The sequence below is a fragment of the Canis aureus genome, chromosome 1, assembly GCF_053574225.1.
Source record: "Canis aureus isolate CA01 chromosome 1, VMU_Caureus_v.1.0, whole genome shotgun sequence".
NCBI classification, from domain to species: Eukaryota; Metazoa; Chordata; class Mammalia; order Carnivora; family Canidae; genus Canis; species Canis aureus.
This window is the reverse complement of record NC_135611.1, coordinates 19,659,859-19,683,197: the sequence shown is the minus strand read 5'-3', so window position 1 is coordinate 19,683,197 and position 23,339 is coordinate 19,659,859. Positions and strand designations below refer to the sequence as shown.

Genomic DNA, 23,339 nt, shown 5'->3' with positions numbered 1-23,339 from the left:
AAGGGTACATTGGACTTCTCTGTGTTATTTCTTATAACTCCATGTAAATCTGTGTCTCAGAATAAACAGTTTAATGAAAAAATGTAACTCCTGGGACGCCTGGGTGGCACCATGGTTGAGCACCTGCCTTCAGCCCAGGGTGTAAGCCTGGAGTCCTGAGATCAAGTCCCACATCAGGCTCCCTGTAGGGAACCTGCTTCTCTCTCTGCCTGTGTCTCTTCCTCTCTCTGTGTCTCATGAATAAATGAATAAAATCTTTTAAAAATAAAAAATAAATAAAAATATGACTCCTATTACAATAAAACAAATTCAATCTGTATAAAGACATGAAGGAAAATACGGATCTTTTGAAAGATAAATTTGAAGATTATAGTAATCCTAACAGATTTAAGCCCCAATATTAAAATAAAATTTTATATATATACAGACACACACACACAATAGATTACTTAGCTTTAGTCAAGAAAGGAGTCATAGCCTCTTTATGTCTTCATCAACCTATTCAAAAGATGAGAGAAAGGAAATTATGGGTACTTCACCAAGGATATAATGGATGGATGATACAATTAACATTAAAGCAGCACTATGCTCGTTGGGTGTACAAAGATAAAATTATTGAAGCGCCACTCTCTGGTCATAAATCTGGCTTGTCTGGAGGTCATGTAGACTCCCTCATCCATGTCCCTTGGGTACAATGACATGAACTATTAAACGTCTAACCAAAATTAAGGTACGGAATATAGTTTAGAGCTAGTATGCGACCCACATAGATATAAAACTCGTGACCTTGGTCTCATTGCTTTTTCTGCTTGTCCAGTCAAACACTCACATTTGATTTTGAGAGACCAAAAGGCCACATTCTATGAGTAGGAGAAACCACCTTTTTGTAAGACCTCTGGTTCTTGACATGCTTACCCAGATTCTCATGCCCACTTCTAATTTGCCATCTTGCCTTTTCTCCAACTCTTACTGGCCTGCTCATTTCCCTTCCTTCTTATATCTTTATTTCCTCCACTTCACCCTCAGCTTAAAGTTCTCCACTGACTCATTGCTTGTCCTGTCGTCCCAGACCTGGGCCCTGCTTCCTCTCCAGCTCAGGTGCCCCTGCTCGGCTACAGCTTTCTCTCTCTTGTATTTGGAATTTCCTTCTCCACAGGTATCTAATCCAGAACTCAGCCACACATAGGCCTAGCTAGAGAGGAAACTATTTTGCTCTTAAGTAGATAGTTTAAACTCTACAAAATTCCATAAATAGAACTGTTTTTTTTTTCTTTTGAATTATATATGACAAGCCCTTCTGTGCTCTAGGACACTTTTCTACTCTGGGACTTGGGCCAGAAAGGGTTGATGAAGACACATATCTTTCCGACCACCTGCCCCATATTCATCTCCCTTCTCCTTTCTAGAGACCCCTTTTTTTCTTTGTGTCTTACCCGGACCTTCCTTGTGTTAAACTTCAAGGGGTTTTTGTTTGTTTGTTTGTTTCTTACCAAGGATTACGCCACACATTTTAGTTAGAATTACAGACACATGCACACATTAGCAGCAGAAGCAGCAAATTTATTTTTATGTAAGATCAAAAAATGATGATCATCTTGTACTATAATCTCTACCTCTCTGCCCCAACCTATATTCTCCTGTGTTCTGGGATCTAAAAAATATATAACTTGTAGGGGAAAGGAGAGGCTCAGGGATGGGTCGTGTAAGAGCTCCAGTCACATAAATAACACCATTTCCATTAGGGAAAGCTACCGACGTGATTTTACTGCTGCCCCTGACCATTAGTACCAGGTCTCTCGCCTAGTCATTGGTAACAGAAACAGGACAAAAGCAAAAAGGGGGGAAAAAAAGAATCTCTGGTTTTTAGTATACCCTGTTAGGCATGCAATCACTGTTTCATTGTTTTACTTTATTTTTCACTCAACCATTTTATGGTCACTGTGACGACATAGTCCAAATAGGACCATTTAGAAAACAAAATAACCTATAAATCACTGAAACTTCTTAAATGTAAGACCTAGACCACCCCTTTACAATAAAGCCATTTGTGTTTTTCGCTCTGGATCACTTTCCTTGGAAAAGAAACCTGCATTATTTATCTGAGGTAAGAGAAAGGCAATGAATTAATGATTTACGTGGTCACCATAAAGTTAAAAATCAAATGTCTACATCTTTCCAGACCTGGAGTCTCCTCAAGAAAGTCAGTCCTCAAAATGAGTGCTTGGGCCACGGACTGCCCTCACTGGTCAACTAGTGCATATGTGTTTCTGTGAGATTCTGAGAACCCATTGTGGGAGCAACAAATTAAATGAGAGATAGTGATAAAATAGCTCAACAATTAGATAACTTCAAGATTTCAAGTTGCATGTGGGAAAGCATAGAAATTTGTTTTGCCTATAAATGCCCAAGAGATAACATTTCTGTAATTTATTGTTGTATAACAGACCTAATGGCTTGAAACAATTCATTATTGTTCACAATTCTGAGTTGGCTGCACTCAGCTCTTCTGCTCCATGAGGTAGAAGCTGAGGTCACTCACATGGTGGTATTCACCTGGGAGCTCAGCTGGCGCTGGATCATCCAAGATGGCATCTCACCTTCCAGAATCCCTCTCCTGTGACTCTTCATCATTTAGTGGTTGAGCTCAACTTCTTTATCTAGCAGTTAGAGCATCACAGAGAGGCTGCAGCCAAGGTAGAGGCTGAGAGACCTCTTAAAAATGAGGCCCATAACTGGCCCAGTGTCAGTTTTGCCACAGTCTGTTGGTCAAAGCAAATCCAGGCCAGACCAGATCAGAATGGAGAGGAAAGTGCTTCTACCTCTTGATGGAAGGAGGAACATACATGTTCATAGATGGAGTTTGGGGCCATCTTTGGGGACAATTTACCCCAGGTGAGCAGGATAGAAAGCAGACTACTTCTCCTATACTATGCCCCATTTAAAACAGGGTGATTTTAACAGATCTTGATAACATTCATAATTAGAAAATAATAATAATAATAATGCTTGCTTCCTTGCAAACAATATTGTCCATTTTTCTACGACTGTTAACAAGAACCCCTTACTGGCCTGCCAGCGAGCCCCCAAATCCCCAGTGTTAGAGCCTTTGAGTTACATCATCTTCAGAAGCCCTGCCCCCAAATGCAAACACCTCTGTCACTGATGTAGTGTAAACCACTAAGGTCTTCAAGAGAATCAGAAATTTGCAACAAAGTGAGGAAGAGACCTTTGAGGTAGAGTTCTTAGTCCACAATCCATGGTTGGGCTTTGGGCATCTAAAAGACCTTGAAATCACTTTCAAAATGTTGTGGTTGTTATGAGCATTTTTCATCAGTTTCTCAAATGGGGTAAATACCAAAAAGGTTAAGACTCCCTATTCTAAGGACAAGGTCCCCAATAAGTCTCACCAAGGAAAAGGCAAACTTAACAGTTTTCTTTGGTGAGTACTTCACAATGCAACACTTAACTGTCCTCTGATTATCTAACACCTTTCACTTAGGTTTGCCCCCAATATACACTCCGTCTTCATATGCGAAAGGAAAGGTCTTCACTTCTGCTTGCATCCCCCACTGGGCAGAATCCTTTAGAGTCTTCCATGTGTATCTGATCTGGATCTCAAATCATGTTCCCTCAGGATCCTTTCAGAGCTAAATGAGGCCAAGGAAGAGTATGCCTCCAGGGAGAACCCAGGGGATGAGCAGGGTTAGGCTGGCCCCATTCAAACAGAGCAACTCTACCTTCCACTTGGTCTTATACTTACATATACATTTCCCGTTGAAGAATGAATCCTGAGGCTAGAAGTTTGCAAATCACTAACAAGCCCAATGCTCTTATTTTCCAAGGAATTAAAAAATGGTGTTCAGTGGCTTTAAATATTTTTCTCAAAGTCTGGAGCCAGAGCTAGACCAGAACTGTAATTTGTATTTCCTGAAATCTCTTTCTGTAAGTTTTCTAATCAACACACTACTCACTCCCCACCACCACCAAGGACCAACTCTACTATCTTCTCAGACACCAGAGTGTGCCCTCCCCAAACTCCAATGCACATTTTCCTGCCAAGCCACAAGTGTCTGTCATCAGGAAGCAGCCAGTTGATGAGTCAGGAATTTAGGATAAATCCAGGGGGAGAGCAGCCTGGGCTGAGCACAAGAGTGGGACATGGAATGGAAGAATAGGAGAACTCCAAGGAGCCCATGGAAGAGGCTAGCTCCACATTGGTCTCATTAGTGGACGGTGAACCTTGATTCTTCCTACAGCTTTCTTTTTTTACCAATGAATGAATTCAAAGGAGCAATAAACAGCCTTTTTTCTTATATAATGCAAAAACACACGGTCCCTGATCATTTAATTCCTGACAGCTAGAAAATACATTTCAAAGTCATACACCACATTCCAAGCCTTCCAAAGTGCCTAAAGGAGAGAAATGCTAGACAACCCCCAACAAAGATATGTGTATAGATTTCTATACTTGCAGCGTTAATGGGCCTTGACTAAGACCACTGTGATTTTAATACATTGTATTGTTTGATTCCTACTGTATTTTTAAATAGAACATCTCAAAACAATTAGATTAATTAAATATCCACGGGGATGCAGGAAATGTTTTCTTATCACACTTGGGGACTTGACCAGCTCAGCTCCTTAGATTTCTTCAGAACCTCTTAATGAAGGATTCTCACTCCATCGGAGCCTTGACAACTATTTCAATCTGTCATTAGGAAGAACATTTCAGTACCTGGAAAATTTTAAGACTTCTTGAGACTTACATTTGCCAAATGTAGCTGTTTAGTTTAGGGGGAAGCCGTCCTTCGCCATGAGTGGCACACTTTGAACCCTCCTAGCTTATTGTCTAAGAATGCAAAGTGGATCGTGGTCTTGGGGAGTAAAATACAGGTTAGAAAGGTTAGAAAAAGTCACCGAGCAATTTTTATTGTCTATGTTTCATCAAGATACTGAAAGTTGAAAATTTCACCCCGTGCTAATAACACAGTATTAGTTACACTTGACTGCTTTGTTGGAGGCAAACCAACCTCACTTCTGTTCTCTCAAGCCTAAATTCGAAGAGCGGCCAGCTTTTTAAGAAAACAAAAGCTTCCATAATCTCTAGTATAGGCTGGTGTCAAACCACAGGAGTTCTAGCAAAGACCACATATTATCATGAGCTGCAAACATTAAAGAATTCTGGGGCATGACAAGCTCTAAGAAAGAAACTCTGAAAAGAGACTCATTTTTCTCCACAATGTCAGACTCAAGAATAAACTAGCAGTGAACAAGGGGTTGAGAGTTAGAAACAGAAAGACTATGGGTTCCTCAGTTTCATGGCCAAGTCATTTTGTAACCTTGGGTAGGGCATTTCATTCATCTAAGGTCTCTATGCTGGGACTGGCGGCTTATTCCCTTTGTGAATGGTGAGTTTGCGCAGCTGCATGAGAGAGTCTTTTTACTTTTGTAGGATTATAGGGCTGTCAGTGTCCACCAAAGACTACCGCTACTCTGCCAAAGCACTACAGCAGAGTGGTCAAGAGCACGGGCTCAGCCCCAGATGATAGGGCTCCACTCACAGCCTGGCTTTCTCCCATGCAACTCTATGACCTTGGACAGGCCATTCCAACTTGCTGCATCTCGGTGTCTGCAACAGTAGAATGGCAAAGATTTAACAATTGTCCTACTGCATAGGGTATAAAGGATTAAGTGTATTAATGACTTAAACCATTTGGAACAATACCTGGCACACCCAAAGTGCTATAAAATAGCCTTTGGCTTTAATACTCTATAGCTTGAGTCAAATGAATCAAACTATTTCTCTTCACTGTTTAAAGACAGTAGATGTCAGGGCCTCCTGCAGCCTGCCCTTATTCTAGCATTTCATGATCCTCACTGAGGAAATTAGATTGCTTAAAATAAATAGAAGCCCACTTTTTCTTAGAAAACTCTGGCCACTACAGTGCATAATAGAATAGGTTTCATTCCAGACTTCAGGTCAGAGATGAATTACAGAGAAGACCGATTCTTTAACTTTTTTCACTGCTTAACTACCTGGAAACTCTGAAACAACAGATCCTATTGTACTAAAAAAGCTGAATCCAGAAATGACCAGAGTTCACAGTATTAAAGAGGTAGGGAATATTAGCAATCATTTAGCTCAACCTCTCTGTTTTACAATGAGGAAACTGAGGCACAGGGCAGTACATGTCTCTGGTTCCTCTAACATACCAGAAATTATACTTAATAACTAGTGGTTTCAAAAAAATAATTAGTGGTATCCTCTCAATATATTTACCTCAGAGGCTATACTCTGCTAGCATTGCTATCACTGTTGGATTGTGTTTTTGAACTTTTTGCTTTTCATGGCTTGCTTAAATAAGAAAATCATCATCTATGCTTTAATGTCAGGAGTTACAGGAGTCATAAGGAAGGATGGAAATGGATCGTATCTCTAGAATAGATCAAGCAAGCTTGTCCTTTGTGGTTACCCACTCCCTGGAACTCGAAAGGATGGGGAGATTTCTTAACCAGTGCCCTGTATTCTGGGAACACAGGACTCAGGGAAAGTTCAACACCTTTGCCACAAAGATGATCATATCTTTGAGGATAATCAAAAAAAATGTACCCAAGCTCTTAAGACCACTAACTGCTCAGCCCCCTAACATGATACTCTTGAAAAGAAGAATGTCATTTGACTATTGTGTGATCTAGATGGATTTTTTTTTCCCAACTTATTTTTATCATCTTTTATCTGACAATGACATCATTTTTCCTGGGACACCTTTCCTGCATCTTTTATCTGAAACTGTAAAAAACAAAAAGGTGCTGCATCACTGCTGAAGGAGTTCAGCACCACCTGGACGCATCCACCTGAGAACAATGAGTAAACCTCACATGCTCCGTGCAGCCATCTTACTCATCTTGTTAATAAATCTTGTGCTCTTTGATATAATAATCACCTCCCATTATTGGGAATAGAAAATGTGATGAACTGAATTTCTGGAATTCACTTGAGTCTTGAACATAGAAATAGTTGATTCAATATCAATAGATAAGAATACTCTGCCCCAAACAACATCACTATAAATTATGTGTGTGTAAAAATTGAGAGTTTGAAATTGGATTTTCCTGACTCGTTCATTCATTCAGGTTTTCTCTGCCTCTCATTGTCTTTGATTAGGCTATTTAACAATTCTGAAAAGATATAAGTCAAATTGTAGAAACCTGGTAGTAACGCAACTAACACCTATGCATAAAAATGCAAAAATTTGAGGGCACCTGTCTGACTCATAAAGCAGAGCATATATGACTCTTGATCTTGGGGTTGTGAGTTCCAGCCCCATGTTGGGTGTAGAAATTAGTTAAAAATAAAATATTTTTAAAATATGCAAAAATCTGTCCAGTGGAGGTTTAATTGACACTCCTCTCCCACTGTCAAAGAAGTCAGTTTTGAATTTATTTACACAAAATCATTTTGGCATTCCCAATGACCTATAAATGTATCCGGTCTTTGGAGTCTATTTTGAACCAGTGATAATACTTTTCTCCTTCTCTCATTAATTAAAAAGTTAAATAAAATCCTTGACAAGTGTTCATTTATATTCATATGAGTCATGATTTTACTTTTAAGAAAATCTTTGGGCAGCCCAGGTAGCTCAGTGGTTTAGCGCCGCCTTCAGCCCAGGGCGTGATCCTGGAGACCCAGGATGGAGTCCCACGTCAGGATCTCTGCATGGAGCCTGCTTCTCCCTCTGCCTGTGTCTCTGCCTCTCTCTCTGTGTGTCTCATGAATAAATAAATAAATAATCTTAAAAAAAAAAAGAAAGAAAATCTTTTAATACATGTAGATAAACATATGTAAAGTTTCATTAACTTGGACTTATCCTAGAAGGAAAAAAAATCTTTCTTATTAGAGTATGTACAAAGAAAATTGTAATGCTTTTAATACATTCAAGTTTATATTAAGAGATATCTAATAGAAATCAATATTTAATAAATGACTAAAATGAGCATATAATTTTTCTAAATAAATTGGTGTTTCTAGAGCATTTAAACACAGCAGCGTATTTTAAGTGATTTTAAAATCTTCCTCTAATTTTATTTATACTCTCTTTAAAAAGAAAAAATATGTGCTATGTAATGAAAGACTTCAGCCCAATTATTCCAAATTACAAATTAGTGAAATCTTACTTTAATGAAATTTTACATATGTAAATTGATAGAACACTGATTCTTAGAATGCTTGCAATTGATGAGATTGACACCTAAAACATCAGATAAACCACAATGCAGGACTCCCTCCTAAATTGATCTCGATGGGTAATCAGCCAGCCTCTGCCTGAACACATCTATTAACAGGAAGCTCACTCTTTCGAAGGCCATCACATTCTTAAAAGCTTCTATGGTTTGAAAGTTTTCCTTGTAGTTCATCAAAACCTCCCTCCTTGAAACATCCACCCATCGGTCCTAGGTGCAGTTTCAATTTAAACAGACACGTAACCTGTCCTTTATCTTCTTTTTCCTCTAATGACACAAATTACCTGCCATTGGGGACTCTTTTGGGGACAAAACAGGTCAAGAAGAATTACCATAAACTAGGTCTCCTATATCATCTCAAAGTCAAGAGCTAATAATTGCAAGCACAGACGCCTTGGCTACTCTCACAAACTATTCAAATCAACTACTCTTTAAATGTAGAGTCTAAATCACATAAAAACTATATAGTGCTACTCTTTAGCGTTCATGGTATTTCTATAGGTACTCTGTTAAACCCAGAACCTTTGACTGAAAATGAAAAAGTGCCCCACAGCCAAAACACCTGATTCTTTTGAAACCAAGGCAACTAACAACAAATTAAGCCTTTGCCCAATTCCGCCCTATTATCCGATCATTCTAACAATGTCATAGAACCTTTTTTTATGCAGATATTTTAGAATACTTCCATAGTTTGTCAGAGAAATAGCCAGTCTACTGCTTCAAGTGACACCATGATACCAAAGTGGTCCAGAGAATTGCTTTGTTGTGGCACCCTTCATCCAATGTCAAGGCATATTAAAAATAATGCGGAGTTTAAACATGAAGACATCTTACAGTTTACTCCATGACTTTCTCCTTTCATCCATCTCTCTCCTTAAAAGGAAAGACTTGATGTATTGACCTATGACTAGAAATAGATTCTCCAATAGAGGGGACAAGCTGCAGAATGCAGGATCTCCCACTACACCGGTGAGAAGAGAGAAGTTCCTGCAGCTTTTATGGATTCTTTTGCTAGGGAATAAAGAAAATCTTGCCATTTTCCCTATGTCAGATGTAAAAATAAAAAGCATAGAGGAGAAGAATGGGGCCATAAACTTGATACAACGTATTGCAATAGAGTTTCATCAGATAAACTACGGAGACAGTTTCGATGATGCTCTTGTCAGAAAACACATGGTACGATACACTGTATATGTGCCAGATAGCTTCTGCACTTTCAGAAATGTCACTTCTAAAAATGTCTATCCATTTGGAAAATAAGTATGCAATAAATCTGTAAATATTTATTATAAAAGCAATAAGAAAACAGTAAAGAATGAATGCAGTTTCTGACAACACTGCATAAGCTGTTAACAACAGACCTTTGGAGCCGGCAGTTCTGTTTCTAGATCAGGGGCCAGGGCTCGAATGTTGCAGTAAATGGGACCACATCAATGCATTCCGTAGCCGCCCTCCCATGCTAGGAGGTCCACCTAATCAAGATGCCAAAAGATGAGATGTAAAACGTATAGATCTTGTGTTTCTGAATCCATATGTCTTACTTGATCAATGAACCAAAATAGCTACTCTTTGGAATTGAAAAGCTGTAAGAACTTGCTGCTGTTCTTTTTTGTTTTCAGTCCTATAGGAAAGGACTGGGAAACGAGAATGGGAAGGGAATCTCGCAAAGATGAAAGAATATTCACAGTTCTGCGGGGACTTGGGCCACCCTGAGGCTATTCTTTGAAAGCACCCCTTTTCCCTGGGCAATGACCTCCCTGTTTTGCCTGGCAACCCGACCCTCCTCAATGGATGGAGGAAGGATGCTTAGGAGCTAGGCGCTGGACGCATGAGGTATGAATGACTTCCTCTGTAAAAACAAAAACAAAACCTGTTTCATATTGATTCACCTTTTCTAAATAACCGTCTTCTGGACATCTTAGCTCAACACTTCTTAACTTAATCCACAGAATTAGAACATCTGCTCCAAATCGAAGATTTACAGAGGGAATTATACCTTCTCCATCTAGAGATTGTTTGCTTCTGATGTCATTCTTGATTAGATGATTTTGGAATTTTGATTGCTTCACATTAGATCATTATGATTTCAAAATGCAGCTTGTAAATGTATTCAGTTCATCAAGGGCTATAAATATAAATCTTCAACTACAGACTTCTCCCTTGCTTAGGTCCTCTTAGATGTTCTCAGGTTCGTGGGAGACCAAAAGAAATATCTCCAAGAAAAAGTGAGAAAGTTCTATATTAGAAATAAGTTTCTAAACATCTAGTCTCATATTCAGGAGTTTTACAATCATGAGCATTTTCTGGTTTTACGTTTAAATTAATGGCTACAGGATAGTTAAGGTTGGCTCTGGAAAAAACATGTAAAAAAATGTAAGGACTACTCATGCTCTGTTCAGTCAAACAATTACATGATTAGATAATAAAATTCCTCTAGATTTCTCTACATGGTTTTGGGTTCTACCTTTGACTTTCTATTCCAAAGGAAACTATCCGTTTCCTATTAGCACATCCTCGCAGTGTAGTGAGATTTGGATTCAACATGGCAGGGGAGGAGGGTGTATCTATTGATAGAAAAAAAAAGAGAGAGAGAGAGAGATTTCAAAGTTCCTGAATTAAAATTCAATTTAATGTATTTTAAACCCCAAATTCCCTGGAACTTGAATTACTTCTGTCCTGATTTTAATCAAGTATATATACTCTAAAAGTGTTTAGATTCTATGATTCCACGAGCATTATGTGTTTTACATGAAATCATGTCCCTGCTCCTATTTGCGTTTAAGAACTATAAGAAACAGAAATAACAGGATGTGTACCAGCAAGCTGGTGGGTCAGTTTGCAGGGGAAGGAGAAAGAAGCATCGTTTATTTCCACAAGGCTGCAGTTCAGCATGAAAACTAGCCTACCTGACATGCAATTATGTGTCATGAGTTACAGTGGTAATTAAGTCTCTAGAACAGCAAGCTACCTCGAGAACCCCCTAGGACTTCAGGTGGCTGGCTCCCAACTCTGAATCATCTAGTACTTCACTGTGGATCATTCATCTACATCAGTCCTTTATTTATCACCATCCTAAGCCGGGGGACTAGGTTTGGCTCTAAAGCACATTTTCTTCTTTGCATGCCTACCCGCCGATGCTTCCATTTCCTGAACTTTCTTTTCAAAGGAAGCCCAATACCCCAGATGGGATAAAACTGAGCGTCTTCATCATTTTCTTTTCTTTCTTTGCCACCCCTCCTGTCTGCCTGACCAAGGGAGTGAGCCAATGCCTTGGTGAAGGGCAGTTACATCTACTGCTTTTCTGTCACCCATGCACCTCCTGAGAGTTGATACATATTGCCAGTAGTACTTTTCGTTCATTCATTCAGCAAATATTTATTGATGCACCAACAGCTGAAGCATGTAGAGTAATTATCTGAGGAGGGAGAGAAATAAGGAATCAAATGAATAAAATGAGAGCCATAAATCCCAAGGGAGATGTGCTTTTACAGGAACACCCATAAAGCCAGGCTGTCTTCTAGCCTCTCCTCTCTGTGTGGCCCCTCTTTGAATTTGGCAGCGCTACCCACCCCTCTTTGATGGAGTCATATGTAAAGAGTTAAGCATCAAAGAGCCATCATGTTATAGAACGTACGAACTTTTTATGTACTCGCCCAATGGGAATATTAAAGAAAAATGGGGGAAGAAGAGCTCACACCATATCCAGTAGATCCATGTCTTGATGCATGACAGGCAGGAGAAAATCAGTCCAGGTTGTGACTGACGTGCCCCTTATTTGTACTCTAGGCCCCATTAACTTATACTAGCAATTTTGCAGAAGTCATTTCTTCTGCCAGATGGCGGCCCAAAAAGTAGCTTTCTTGAGGAGTGAGGGAAGTCGCTCCCTAGTTCCTCCCTTGGCATCCCCATCTCACCTCGACCCCACAGGCTGGGACTGGGCTGTGGGATCCATGCAGACCACGATTAAATGACTCATCTCCTTAGCATGACTGGATTGTAAAGGTTACAACAACAGGAGCAGGGCCCCAACTCCGCAGTGGGTATTTGTCAAAAGTGAGTCAAGATAATAGGGGACCATAGAAGGGAGAAGCTACTCTTGGGTCACAGAAGTGTTTGTGACCTGAGGTGATACTCAATTGAATACTTCCAATCCGCCCTTTGGAGGAATTTGACCCTTAAAACAGAATCAATTCTTGGTTTACTGCTAGTTACTCAGTCGAGACCACAAACTCAACTCTGCGCATGACTTGGCCAATCGTAATGACACCCACACCTCCTGTCAAATCGATCGTGAGCCTGCTAGGGTTCCCCGGGTCCTTTTGGTGCTGCCAATTACCAGAGGCAGTGAGACAGTAGCCGCCCCAAACCTCAAAGCCAAATCCACTCAGACATTTCAGAATCACCAAGAAGAAATAAAATAAAATAAAAATCAGCAAATTTCTTAAGTGGTGATTCTTATGTAAGGAAGGCATATCATAATATAAAACAAAAACAGCCTGTCACAATCTTTTGTTGCAGAAAAAAAAAAAAAAAAAAAAAAAAAAACGTTGGGAATTGTTCAATAGACAAGAAAAAAAAAAAGAGGAGGAAATTATTAGAGATTTCCTTTAAGGTTGCTATAACAGATGAGTAGCTCTAGAGGATTATGGGAAATAATCGTCCCAGTAAATGACTCAGAAACTAATAGTAGGAGAGAGGAGCTCAACATTTGTTAAGTGCTAGCTTATGTCAGGCAGTATGTGACTACACAGATCACCTTATTTAATCCTTAAAACAGCCTTATTTGGTAAATATTACTATTCTCGGTTCACAGGAATACTGGGATTTGGAAAATATTAAGTGTAATATTTAATATGTCATATATAAGTCCTGTGAACATTTGCTGAGCATTTGTCCTTTTTTGGCTCCCTGGCAAACAAGCCTTGGGACTATCTGAGAGACCCTCCCCGAGTGGTTCCTGATGCTCCTATTAAAGCAACGGAGGCAGATACTCCTCCTCGTCTCACTGGTGCACAGGGCACAGGAGTGTGGCAGGTCGGTTTGGAAACTCTAGGACTTGCCGCCTGAGTGTAAGATGCAAAGGTCGCCCAGTGGGAATATGAAAGTAAAATGAGGGAAGAAGTTCTCACACCATATGCGGTAGAGTCGCGTCCATGGCAGCGTGGGAAGCCTGGTTAAACGGCAGCACTGAAAATTCGATGGCACAAAAGTTAACAATAAACACTGTGTATGATTGAATCCCAAGAAGGCACTAGAAGCAATCGGTAGTGGGAATTCTAAAGTAGAACTCCCTGTATGAGTTAGAACAGCCAGGGAGAACCCGATGAAGAAGTTGGGGCTTCATCACACCTTGGAGTGAATGTTGGATTCGGAGAGGCAAGGTCTATACTGATCACAGGAAGCCCACATGAGGATGAGCGTGGGATGCTCCAGGGCTCTGCTTTGAACAGGAATGACCCTGGGAGGGCCAATCAGAGGTTCAGCACCAGGGTAGAAAAGCCCATGCCCATGGGGGTGCCACTGAAGGCCATTCAGCCAGGGACAACGTAGAGGGGAGCAGTGATTTCAAAAGACGGAGCAGCGTCAGGCAACATGAATTTAAGGGTGCAGGGACAGGGCTTGTGCTTCGGGAAGAAGAGCTCCCGACTCAGATTCTCTGTGGAACAGGGGCCCCAGTTCTAGATGCCAGTGACATGCTGAAGACACGAAGAAGGAGCTGCTATAGGCAGGACTGGCTTGAGGGGAAACCACCAGGGTGGAGAGCCAGGAAGGGATAGGAGCTGAGGAGCTCCTCCTCTTTATTCCTTTCACGGGGTGGCCCCCAGACTCAGGGACGGTTCAACAGTCCAGAGGCTTCCCGAAGTGCCACCCCCCACACCACATCCCCAGGGTACCAAAGCTGAAATCAAATCTCGGCCCCCAAACCCTGGGGCCCATTAGTCCTCACTAAATATGGCAGCCATGTGTCTCCACAGGCTCAGGATCAGACAGTCTGCACTTGTATTTTTCTTTAGAATTGGCTAAGACAGTTATAACCTCCCCTCTTCTCCCTGAGGGAGGGACTTTGGGGTCCAGAAAACTGAATTGCTCTCACGTTGCAGATATGAGACATTTGCCTGAGGAAGAGCCTAAGGACCACACTAGGTGGACTGAGGACGCTGGGGGCAAGGGCGCAGAGGGATGGGGGTTTAAGATTTTGAAGACCAGGTAGGCAATGCACAAGAGCTGTGTAAAATATAACCATTGGGGAAAATAGATAAAGGGTCCAGGGGACCTCTCTGTACTCTTTTCACAACATTCTGTGAATCAGTACTTATTCAAAAATAAAAGTTTAAAAAAAGAAAAGCATGTTTAGATGTCAAAGAGGGGGGATGTGAAGGGGGGAGGTGGGGAGACTGGCAGGGTAAAAAGCTCAGAGGAGCCGACCTCCAGGTCAGAGGCCCAGGCAAATCTTTCTCCAACTCTTCTGGAGACATCCCCTGTCCCCTAGGTGTCCAGCTGCGGGCCTCACCGTCTCCTCCCTCCCTAGGCCCTACAGGGCTAGCCACGGCCTTCAGGGCCCCAGCACAGGTCTAGAGTGAACCGCTGTAGGGCCGGAGTGTTCTGGGTCTTCTCTTCATGCGTCAGTTGCCATGAACAGCAGAGGGCCACCTCCGAGAGTTGTCTCAGGCCTTCTCCTAGTTCATGAGCCAAGGTCCCTGACTGAGCCTCCGAGCCCCACAGGCCCCCAGGCCTTGTGGAGGACTCAGCAGCTGGTGGGAGGAGCAGAGGGGGGGTGGGCGGGCGGAGCTCTACTCTCAGCTCAGCGGGGTCCCTCACCTCTTGAGGTTCTAGAGAACCTCACCTCTTGGGCCGTCTGTCTCGTTGCCTGTAAAGGAAGGTGTTCAACAACTCCTGAAGGCCTGGGCCCACCCTGAGAGGCCAGGATGTCATGAGTTCCATGCTTTTGAGCATGACCTGGCGTACCCCACCTAACACTGGAGAGCCAAGGCGAGTAGCAAACACGCAGCCCTGGAGGAACGAATCCGGCCCCCTGCGAGCAAGCAGTGAACCAGCCTCCCAGACTTGGCATCCGAGTCCTGCTGCCCCCACCCGTTCCCAGCCGGCCCCCTCCCCCGTGACATTCTATCCTGATCATCAAGACCCAGAGATCTCCACCCAGGGCCTCTCCTTGGCCTCGGTCAGGCCCGGCCACAAAGGCCATTTTCACGCCTGCCCTTCTCCCCGGGTCACACAACGATCTCCTTGAGAGCAGAGATGCTCAGACTCTGGCGTGTGTACCCACGAACGGCAGTAGTAGGGGCTCACTGAGGGTAAGCCCAACGAAGAAATGCACGGCCGATGCCAAAGAACTCAAACGGAAAGGAAGCAAAGGGTCACCTCAGTAGCTTATCCGAAAACCCCCACGTCTGTTCAGGGAAGGAGCAGTCTTACCAGAGGAAGACACATTTCTGGATAAGTAATCAGAAATGCATGTTGTACTCCACATGAATCATTTTGCCAAATGAAAGATGAAAGCCGCACAAAATAGACAATTACGGCGGCCTGAGTCTCTGGGCTGTAAGATGAGACTAGAGAAACATCTGCCGGGCCTGACAAACACAGCTACTCAGGCCAAGCCTGGAGCAGGGTCTCTTCCTTCAGGGGCTGCACTTAGGTTCAGCTGACCCACTTTAGGAAAAACCACAGTTATGAAAGAATCTCAGTTTTTCACTCAGTTCGTGGCGTACTAACAGATCAGCGTCCACTCCTCACCCGGCAGGCCCATCTCTGACTTGCACATGTGCTTGGGTGAGTCTCCTGAAACCAAAAAAAAAAAAAAAAGCTACATGACTATTGCAGAATGCATTCAAAAATCCACAATTAGGGCCACCTGGGTGGCTCAGCAGTTGAGCATCTGCCTTTGGTCCAGGGTGTGAACCTGGGGTCCCGGGATCGAGTCCCCCACCATCCCTGCATGGGGCCTGCTTCTCCCTCTGCCTGTGTCTCTGCCTCTCTCTCTCTGTGTCTCATGAATAAATAAAAAAGATCTTTAAAAAAAATCCACAATTATTCAAAAGGTGTCCAAGCTCCCGCACATTTGGGCTGATCATTGAAAGTTGACTGGGTTGTAAAAGGAACATAAAATATCAAATACCCTCTGCTGCTACTCCCTCCCAGGGCTGATGGTTTGTGAAATCTAAAACGAGCTTGCTTCCTTCTACTATCTTCCCTGCCCCCCTTTGTTTCCCCCTTACCAACAAGACCTGGCAAATACACGCCGTGTGTGGTTCTGAACTGGATCCTCTTGCTGTCAAGGACATTGATGGGACAATTGGAAAAAATTGAAAAAGGTCTGAGGATGCGATACTAGTAATGAATCAATGCTAGATCCCTGATTGGGGGGGGGGGCTGTATCCTACGACATTGGAGAACGTCCTGGTCCGTGGGAATTGCACACGGAAGTAGAAGTGATAGGACGCCAAGTGGGCAGGCATCTTGCTCTCAGAGGGTCAGAATAAAAAAGCTCTTTATGCTATTCATGCAATTTATAAGGTGAAAATTATTGTAAAGAAAATAGAAAAAAATTGAAAGTGATAATATTAAGAAGAAGGAGAAGGAAAAAGAAAAGGAAGAGGCTGAGAAGAAGCTGACCCGTGAGAGTCTCTGAGTCTGCTTGTCTCTCCAGCACCGTCATGTGGGTGCTGATCCCTAAGGTGTCCGAGCCAAGTGCTGGCCTGACAGCTCCATGAACTGTCCGTGAAGTCCCCCTGCCTCACCACCCCTGCCTGGCATCCCTGGCCCCGCCACTGCCCCCAGAGCTACAGCTCAATCAGGGGTCTGATTCGGAGGCTTGGCCCTCATGCAAAGTCATGCCACCTTCTCCCGGTGACCACTGGGCACATCTTCCTCCTTCCCCCTGAATTCCAACCCTGCACATTCACAGGCCTCCTCCTCCAGAGTCTCCCCAAAAACTACCTCAGTGAATTTCTGTCTCTCCCAGCCTCTCCTCCTTGACAAACCCTGGGTGCCAGCAAGCTGCTCCCTTCCTGCCCTCCAGACAGAGCTTGGAAACCTCTGCCCTCCCCTCTCTGGAATGCTCTGTCCTCAGGATCCCCCCCATCCCTCAAGGCACATTTCAAGGGCCCCCCCACTCTGTGAAGCCTCCCCTGACCTGCCCAGCCGCCTCTGAATTCCAAACTACTTGGCGTGTCTCATTTGGCTCTAAACGCACATGGCCTCCTATTGCAGTCACCTTTCTCCTTCAACGTCTTGGATCCTCCACTAGGTGGAAGTTTTTTAGAGAGCGGGGATCATGTCTCCTATCTCTACAACTCCCACCATGACAAGCACTGGCCCGCTACCAAGCAGAAGCAGTTTGCTATCCTTTATCAGCCTCTCCTTTCTCAGATCACTAATGTCAGCTGTCATCAGTAATCGTGGGACACGCACAGAAACACACACACACACACACACACACACACACACTTCAGCTGAAAGGGCAATCAACGATATGCCTTTCGCCCCTCTTAGTTCTCACTCTGAGCCAGTTAGATCCAATTTGTCCTTTAAAACGTGAGAAGGCACTTGCTGGGGTGCTGGGTGGCCCAGTCAGGTAAGCATCTGCCTTGGGCTCAGGTCATGATCCCGGGGTCCTGGGATGAGCCCCTCATCAGGCTCCCTGCTCAGCTGGGAGTCTGCTTCTCCCTCTGCCCCCTCCCCTTGCTCATGCTCTCTCTCTAACTCTCTCGTTCTCTCTCTTTCTCAAGTAAATAAATAAAATCTTAAAAAAAAAAAAAGAGTACTTATAAATCCTTCTCTCTGATTCAGTCTGAAAACTTAGGAAAAACTGAGGATGTTTCGGAATCTATCAGCCACCCCCTTTTGCTTAAAGAAGCTCCATTCCCATCCAGTTCCCTCCAGGAGCTTGCTCTGCTTTGCTGGCCCACTACCGTGGCAGCTGCTGGCTACGACACGATTTGTTGGTGAGGTGATCGGCTCTCAAGGGAGTTTCATGATAAGAGAAAGCTAAAGAATGAAAAATCTACGAAGCCCCATAAATAGAAGTCAAAAAAGCAGTTAGCTACTTAAGGCAGCTGTTGATTCTACTAGCTCATTCCTATCCAGATACCCCAGAGATAGGGACTACTTCAGGGCCAACGAACTAACAGACAGGAGAAAGAGAATAATCTTCTCAGAAGGCAGAGCAAGAATGAATTGTGAAACTGGGGAGAAAACTGTGCCTCTAAAGAAAAGAACGATTTCACAGATTTGGGGTGTGGGGTGGGGTGTATCATGAAGCGCAGCCAAACTCCAGAAGGTACGTCACTGGGAGAATCAGCAAAAGGGGAGGCGAAGATGAACTACTGGAGCCCAACCCACAGCAGAGGGGGTCCCCAGGTGGGTACGGAAAGCTCTTGAGGACACAGCTGTCCCTCTTGGCAGAGGGCAGCATTAGCGTATGCCATCTTCAATATCTAGGATGCTAATTCAGGGTTGCTCAAGGAAAACCGCCACGTTCGGACCCATCTGTTCTTTACATCTCAACGACGATACTCATTGCAGGTTTAAACACAATTTCCAATACAAAAAAAAAATTTTTTAATGTGACCAATCCATAAAACAGACTCTTAACTATAGTCTAAGTTTATTTGATAACATTTAATACATCGGTGTCGAAATGGCAAATTTAATGACCTGGGAAATTATTTGGTGAGATTCCGACATAAATCGCTCTTGGGGTAGAGCATGAACTCTTGAGCTTCCCATTATATTTCAGAATCCTTCATAAAATTGGTCATTCGGTGACTCAAAAGAGTTCGCACAGCCTCATAGAAACCTTTTCAAAACTCATTCTGCCCATCAGCTTTTGCAGCCTGCATGAGTGGCGGTGGCCAGCACACCCACGTCCCCCAAGAGAAAGTAGTTATCCCTCGACTTCAGACCCATCCAGCCAGGAATGAGTCACTGTCAAACCATACCACCACTCCAACTGGCACAGAGGTGACTCTTCTACTCTACTACCTCCGTCTACATGATCTCATCTGAGCCCTCAGTTACTCTTCCGAGGATAAGGACAATGAATATTTAATGAACCATATGCAAAGCACCACACTGAGTAAACACACATTTTCCTTCATTCAATCTGAACAAGAACTCACAAGGCCGGTGTTCAAATCCCCCTTATTACAGATGAGGAAACTGAGACTCGGAGAGGTGACATGTCCAGCATGTCCGTGGCTAGTAATGGTCAAGGCAAGATGAACAGTTGGGTCATTAGGCTCCAAAGCCCACAGCTATGTCCCTGGGCCATGAACAGTCAGCAGATCGTGTCAGATCTCTCTGCTTTGCTACTGTGCAGTCTTGCTCAGTTCTGATGGGACTTCCTCTAGGCCTTTTGCATAGACGACATGAGTAGTTTGGAGGAAGATGATCAGCCTTCGAAGAGCTGCAGGCTAAGTGTCCACCTCCATTCTTCTGGCCTGAGGGGGGTAGAAGTGCTGTTCTAATACATGATGCTGATTTTGTGAGCAAGAGAAATGGAGTGTGATGTAGTAAGAAGAGACTCTCTCAGGTGAACAAGGCAGCAGGTTGGGTTGGCGGCCCCCTTTGGACCAAATGCCATAGGTTTCTGAGTACTTGTGTCCTCAAAGCCACTTCATTGTTCCCATTGAGAACCTTTATTATAAGGCAAAATTTCAAACTTCTAAGAAAATTTTATACCAATAAAATATTATTTATAAGTTAATTATAAAATTATAAAAATAAATCTTTCTAAAATTATAGCCAATTGCATTTTCCAAAGGTCGCCAGAATGATATTTTCCATCACCTGTACTCTACTTACCAAGTGATTTGGACCCCCTTCCCATTGAGAGATGGGGTCTGTGTTCCCTCCCCTTGAATCTCTGGGGGGAAGAGAGGTTATGTGACCTCAGGTTAGGTCACAGAAGGTAATACATTATTCTTTAGGACCCATGCCTTTGGAGAGTGAAGCTCTCATGTAGCAGTCTGACTACCCTGAAGCCACAGGAGGGGCCCTGAGATTATATGAAGACAGAACTACCGCATTGCTGCCAGCTTCAGCTCAGACATACCTATCTGCAACATTTTCAACCCAGCACCCAAACCACTCAGCCAGGTGCCCCTCAAATTCTTGACCAGAGAATCCATGAGCATAATAAAATGATCTTTCTTGTTTTAAACCACAATGTTTGGGGTAAATTGTTGCACAGCAATAAATAACCAGAACAAAAAATATTCTGACGAACTGAATAGACTTTGCTTCTTCCAAAGATTAGTCCAAATGAGTAAAATGATCATTTCCTTTTGATATGTCTATAGATTTTTTTAAATCAGCATCTTCTACATCTGTGAATGACAAGGTCAAATGACCTATTGGAAAAATCTGTTATAGATTGAGTTTTGTTCCCAAAAATTCATGTCTTGAAGCCCTAACTCCCAACATAACTGTGTTTGGAAATAGGGCCTTTAAGAAGGTAATTAAGGTTAAATAAAAATCATAAATGTGGGGCCCTAATCCAAAAGGACTGTTTCCCTGTATGAAGAGGAAGAGACACTAAGTGTGCAGGTGCACAGGGAAAAGGCCATGTGAAGACACAGGGAGAAGTTTGCCATCTGCAAGCCAGGGAGAGAGATCTCACCAGAAACCAGCCACACCAGCACCTTGTTCTTGGACTTTTAGCCTCTAGGACTGTGAAGAAAAAAGAAAGAAATTTCTGTTGTTTGAGCGCCCTGCTTGTGGCATTTTGTCAGGGAGGCCCTAGCAGACTATACAAGATCTTTCCAACCTTCCTAACTCCAGTTATTTTTCAATGATTCTGTTTGAAGTGCAAAAAAAAAAAAAAAAAAAAAAACCCCACAAAACAAAACATTATCAATCATGAATAACTCTTTGGGCATTAATCTGTCTAAACTTTTCCAGTGGGAGATCTGATTCCATTTGGGTAAAAGAAGAGAGAAGGTAGTAGTGAGGTAGAAGGAAGGAGAGGGACAAGCTGACTCAGGGCTTGATCCCAGGACCCCAAGATCATGACCTGAGCCAAAACCAGGAGTAGGACACTTAACTGACTGAGCACCCAGGTGCCCCAGGCACCAGTTTTTTTTTTTTTTAAAGTTTTTTTTTTTTAATTTTATTTATTTATGATAGTCACAGAGAGAGAGAGAGAGGCAGAGACATAGGCAGAGGGAGAAGCAGGCTCCATGCACCGGGAGCCTGACGTGGGATTCGATCCCGGGTCTCCAGGATCGCGCCCTGGGCCAAAGGCAGGCGCCAAACCGCTGCGCCACCCAGGGATCCCAACTCCCAGGCACCAGTTTTAAACATACAGTTCACTGATCTTTCAAGTAAATTTGTATAGATGTGCAATGATCACAACAATCCAATTTAAGAACATTTTTATCGGGACGCCTGGGTGGCTCAGCAGTTGAGCATCTGCCTTCAGCTCAGGGCATGATCCTGGGGTCCTGGGATCGAGTCCCACGTCGGGCTTCCCTGCAGGGAGCCTGCTTCTCCCTCTGCCTGTGTCTCTACCTCTCTCTGTGTCTCTTATGAATAAATAAATAAAATCTTTAAAAAAAAAAACATTTTTATCATCCCAAAAAGATCTCCTATGCAGTGCCGACATCTTAGTCACTCAACCACTAAACTCACAGCTCAATCAGAGATATCACAGAGTAGAAAATGTTAGTTGAAGCAACTGGGAGCTCTTCTAGACTGCTGGTGGACATTTAAATTGGTGCCACCACTTTTAAGAGCAATTCAACCATATAAACTTGAAAACAGTTATATCCAATAACCCAAGACTTCCCCTGTTAGATACATGTCCTGGAGACTCCCTCACTGCTGCACTGGGAATCACGTACAGAAGGATTCACTATAGCATGACTTGTAAAGTAGACATTTAGAAACAACCCAAACGTCCATCAATGTGAATGGACAAACAAGTTGTAGCACATTCATACAACCTGATACACTTAAACAGCCACGGAAGGGAATAAACTATAAGAATCAATATGAAAAAATGTCAAAGGAAAATGTTGGGAAAAAAAAAAAAAGGAAGTTGCCACACAATGTATGTAGTAAAACACTATTTGTGTCCACATGTAAAACTATAAGCAGCATAGATTTTTGTAGGTACATCTGTATTTGTCTTATTCCTTTAAAAAAAATGTGGCCAAATGCTGCAATTCTCATAAAAGCTTAGCATTAATATTCTATACTCATCTTTGTAATAGTTCATGATAATATTGTAAGAAATAAAAGGAAAGGATTCCTTAAAATGACAACAGCAAAAAAAAAATAAAAAAAAAAAGCACAGGATTCATACTTCATTGGGGTCACTGTTTCTCAAGTGATCCTTTAAGGGTTCTTCGGCAGTTACTCTACACTGACCAGGTGCTGGGCACAGTGCCGGGCACACTTGTGTGCCTTACCTCATTTCATCCGTGGCCAGTTCGTCCAGGATTCCTGTCTCCAGAGCACACTCCCCTTCACCTGCACACTGCACACCTCTACCCCTGCACACCTCTACCCCTGCCGCCACCGTTCCTTCGCTCCTATGCAACAGCCGAATATCTACGGAAGACAGATGATATCTTTGTGTTTGAGCAACAGAAACCGGGACTGTTGGACTCATAAAAAGATAATTAAGTCCTTAACCATTATTGAATGTGGCAGGGGGGGAAACACAGAGCCTTTCCCCAGACTTCTCAGAGGCCACGCTGTGAGAATGAACAATTCTAAGAAACCTTAGGCCAGACAGGGATGGATTTAGACAGCCTTGCCTCTATGGGCTTCTATCAAAATAGAACATTTTTCAATCTTGGACTTTTACATCAGCACATTCCCAAGTTTTCCGGGGGCAATGTGTCTGTCATGAGGCCCCTTTTGCATGATTAACTCAAACTGTAGGACCCTTGTAATGAAATGCAAGACCTGTGTTAGCTGATCCTTTAACCCTTTGCTCCATGCACGTAAAGCTGGGGCCCAGGAATGCTTGCTTCCACCGGACTCCCCCCATTGCCTGCTCCTACTGGGCTCTCAGGTTTGGCTTCCCCTACTTCTCCTTTTACATCTCAGCAGTCGGAGCAGCTCAA

At 43.0% G+C, this 23,339-nt stretch overlaps 1 long non-coding RNA gene across 2 annotated transcripts; it reads right to left on the bottom strand.

Moving 5' to 3' along the window:
* Window positions 1–452: 452 nt before the first annotated feature.
* Window positions 453–10,576, bottom strand: LOC144310704 (uncharacterized). 2 transcript variants are annotated; one of them, XR_013376378.1, is made up of 3 exons: window positions 10,131–10,576; window positions 9,603–9,713; window positions 453–498 (listed from the first exon to the last, which is right to left on the bottom strand). It is a non-coding gene; the product is annotated as an uncharacterized LOC144310704 (long non-coding RNA). The 2 variants fall into 2 exon arrangements; XR_013376380.1 differs by having other exon boundaries at window positions 10,238–10,573.
* Window positions 10,577–23,339: the final 12,763 nt, after the last annotated feature.